This window comes from Pinus tabuliformis, chromosome X (genome assembly GCF_031772625.1).
Source record: "Pinus tabuliformis cultivar Carrire ecotype Pingquan chromosome X, CPIR1, whole genome shotgun sequence".
NCBI lineage: Eukaryota > Viridiplantae > Streptophyta > Pinopsida > Pinales > Pinaceae > Pinus > Pinus tabuliformis.
This window is the reverse complement of record NC_142308.1, coordinates 1390293444-1390297490: the sequence shown is the minus strand read 5'-3', so window position 1 is coordinate 1390297490 and position 4047 is coordinate 1390293444. Positions and strand designations below refer to the sequence as shown.

The window sequence follows — 4047 nt, the reverse complement described above, 5'->3', positions numbered from 1 at the left end:
TAAAGACCACATCCCTATTCCCGAATAATTGCTTGTCTCATTTACATGCATGCGTGAACAATAATGTGAAAATATTTGAAGGGGTCCGTAGTAAAATGAAAATAAAATGTATGATCCTCGGAGACCACGTAACTATGGACAGGGATGCTGGAAACAATCATTGTTTCGACGCAAATTTCATTTGCCGATTGGCCAACTACACACAGGGTTGCGCAATCTTCAGGATAAATAAAATTTCTAATGCTATTCGAATCGCACACCAAGGCAGAGGCAAAAAAAAGCTCTCGGATTACGAATCTTAACCCACGATGGGCGAAACGAATCTTGATTAGTTTCGTTGTGAAGCATGCGCAGGATTTGATTAACATCATGAGTAAAGCACATAACAGATCAATTGCAATCATAGGAAATATTCAGTTATTGATTGGTGGCTCCGATACCAAATGTAAAAGTTCCATTAATAGCCCAAAGATCATCAATACCGAATATTTTACAAACAAAACTTAATATGATCTATTGTTTAAGATGACATACCTTGATTAACAGCGGAAGATGTAATGGCTGCCATCTGCTTTCTTCTGACTCCTGACGGTTACTCTTCTTCTCAGCATTCGATTTCTCTTTCTGGCCCTGTTTCTTTATGCGCTTCTTGATGGAGAAGAATGCGACTCATAGGAGGGAGAGAGAGGACCCAATCCTTTATATATCATTTAACTCTAATCTGGTACGTCCATCATATACCAATTCAACGCTTTAATGCTTTAATGCTTTAATGCTTTTAATTATAGAATGACTTAATTAATCGGGTCACATTAAGTATTAGAAACTGCATAACTTTAAAAGTAGAAACAACATTTGCAGTTTAAGATTAGAAACAGCCATTTGCTGTTTCTAATAGCAGATTTCTAACACACGTATGTTGCCTACTTTTTTCATCTCAATTTATTTCATTCTCTTTCCCAATTTCATTCACTTGGTCATGCGTTCGAATCTAAGTCGAGAAAGAAAAACCAGCAACTTTATATGAGATGGGTTTTAGGATTAAGGTTGTCTAATGTTTGGATTGTTTTGGTCATGGGTTTGAATCTAAGGTTTATGACTAAGTTTGTTTCATGTTTGGATTGTTTTGTTCCACAGCAAGAAAGGATTCCAGATGGATGGTATTGTGAAGACAAGCTATGAGATGGGGTACCGTTTTGTTCAGAGTAGTTGTTATTAATTTTATTTCATGGTTTTAAAGCGAAAAATTTTCCATATATTTGAATTCGCTGTAAACAGATATGGTGCAGATGTATCTCTGGAAAATGATTGCAAGTGCGGGCCCAACTGCCAGTGTGGTACTTGTACCTGCCACACCTGATTTAGTCTCTTCAATAGTACGAGTCTCTCCAGCTGGTGTCTGATAAGTCCAGTATATCATATGATATGTATATTTCATCAGACCCAATGTATGGTCCTGTAGTGTCATAGAGACCACTGTACGTGGTACTCCTAAATAAAAGTTATAGTCTTTACAGACTTGAGGTTTGCAGTATGGTTTGTATTGTTCATGGCATGTTAATTACGGTGCTGCTCTGCAGCTTAACCTATTTATTATTTCTATAGACTTTAGACATTTGGCTTTGAGTGGTTTCTTTAGTTTTTTTTTAAAATTAGATCTGCCATTTTTAGATCTGAAGATCTAATCATCACAACGATCCCAAGATTTGATCACCAATTTTCAGGTTTTTACAATCAATGGATTAGCCATCACACTTAAATTTAGAATTTAATCTCCACTATAAACCTTGTAACTTTCAGCTGCATATAATCGATCCACTATAAACCTTGTAAATTTCAGTTGCATATAATCGATCTCACAAACCTGCAACTCATCGTTATAAAAGAAATGGTGGTCATCGAGATATTTACTTAAATGTCTATCTGCAAGATAGCGATCCTATTTTAAAGAAGAAAACCTTGCTCTAAGCCAAGATCATATATGTTGTATTAGGGAGGAATTAGAAATTTACTTGTTGACCGGCGCGGCTCAAATTCCATCCCAGCCTACGACATGCAAGGTTGGATTATGATAAAGTCGAATCTGTATAAGCTGTAAAGTTGTACGACAGGCATTCTAAAAAGACTTTGCTTCACGTCACAAGTCTCATTTAAGGACAGACATTACGAAGACTCACCGGTCATTCATACATTAAGTCGCAAGTCTCATTTCAAGACAGACATTACAAATAGTTCGCCAAGTACTTCAAGATGCTCTGACTGATTTGAAATATTGGAAGACTACGGTGGACAGCGAATTGACCGTCTACTGTATAATATTTTTTAATCAATTTATTTATACTTATCACTCGGCCCAAGTGGCCTTTGTTGTGCAATAATTAAAAGACAAATGACATCAGAGGTCCAGAGCAGAGAAAACGAACCTTACTGAAAGGAGGTCTGAAGTGGAAAGTTTGAGACACAAATAACGCGATTTTTTTAAGTGATTTTTGATCTATTTGAAGTTTAAGTAAAATGTGTGGGAATGGTAGGTTTGAGTGGCTAGGATTGAAATTGACATTTACGTATTTTTTATAATTTAATTATTTTTCAAACCTATCCAACTATTTATACACTTATAAATTCAAATAAATAACAAAAATTCAATGATATTATTAAGATTTAATCGAATTGTATTACTTAATTTTAACTTTATTATAAAGATGTGTGAATTGGAAAATTTTAAAAGGCTAACATAGAAATTGTTTTCTAATTTTATGGAAATATTGTGTTAGGAGACATATTTTACATCTTTGATGATGGAGATGTGAGAAATATGTGATATGTGCTCATTTTAAAATAAAAATAAAATATTATGCAAATAAAATAAACAATGTTTGTTAAATATTTAAGAAAAATAAATATATATATTTATATAGTTTTAATTAAAAGTGATGCGGTAAAAATATTTTACTTTCTATTCATTATCACTAGCCACCCTAAATAAAATATTTCAACATTTATGTGATATAACTCAATTTATGTCAAATTTTGATAATTATTTGAATATTGTGTGTGTTAATAATAATAAAATATTTTAATGCCCAGAGAAAAGAAGTAATTAAAAGTAAAAAAATGCAATTATTTTGTAATAAGGGTAATAAAAGGGAGTTCTGAAGCCCATCCTTGCTCTAAGGCTATGGGGAGGCAGCTTTGGGTGCCATTCTTTCTTTGCGGGCTCCATTAAGAATATTCCTTTGAGTCTTTGTGTTATTTGGGTCCATTGGTGGTGTGTCGAAAACATTTGGGGTCTCTACATGGGTTGGTTGGTGAATCTTTTCAACCACGGCAAAAACAATTGGGCTTGTCTAAACGGGTGGTTTACTTCCCTCACTTGGAATATCTAGTGTCTGGTTTATTTGTTGTCGATGGTGGAAATGATACATCAACATGGGCAGGTTCGATGGGGTGCTGGTCCTCTTGGCTAGCCAAGGCAATGGGTTGACCAGGCAGAAGTTTTGAACGAGGAAGTGGAGGAAGGGGTAGACGTGGAGGGAAGGTGGCTCATACCTAGGCCCAGTCTCCAGGCCGCGTGGATCAACCTTTGTCGTTGGCTTCGATAGTTGATTAGTTGCAAGATACCACGGTGATCTTGGATACCATCCATTAACAAAGGTATGGCAACCAAAATGAGATTATTTCTTACATCAATGATGTTCAATACAACCAGGGAGAAATTTTGGAGTGTCTTGCTTCGGTGAGATGTAGCCAACACCATAATAGTGAGCGGTTAGACGAGATTGAGACGCGACTATCGCATATTGACTACCATGTTCATGAAGGGAATGGCCCTCCTGTGGCCCTAGGTGGCACTCATGGCCTGAACCCTCCCCACTTATATGAAATATGTTGGTTGTCTCTTGGTTTTGTTTGAGTTTTGGGTTATCTCGCTATGCTACTTTTTGGACCCATATAAAAACTAGAAACAACTTCTCTATTTTTGTTTTACTCCCATGGATAACAAATCTAGTTAGAGTGAAGTTGGGAGAGAAAAAGGCCTCTGTAATG

At 35.8% G+C, this 4047-nt stretch overlaps 1 long non-coding RNA gene across 1 annotated transcript; it reads left to right on the top strand.

Moving 5' to 3' along the window:
* The first annotated feature begins 1002 nt into the window (after positions 1-1002).
* Positions 1003-1516, top strand: LOC149145234 (uncharacterized). The gene is made up of 2 exons (XR_016264915.1): positions 1003-1188; positions 1279-1516. It is a non-coding gene; the product is annotated as an uncharacterized LOC149145234 (long non-coding RNA).
* Positions 1517-4047: the final 2531 nt, after the last annotated feature.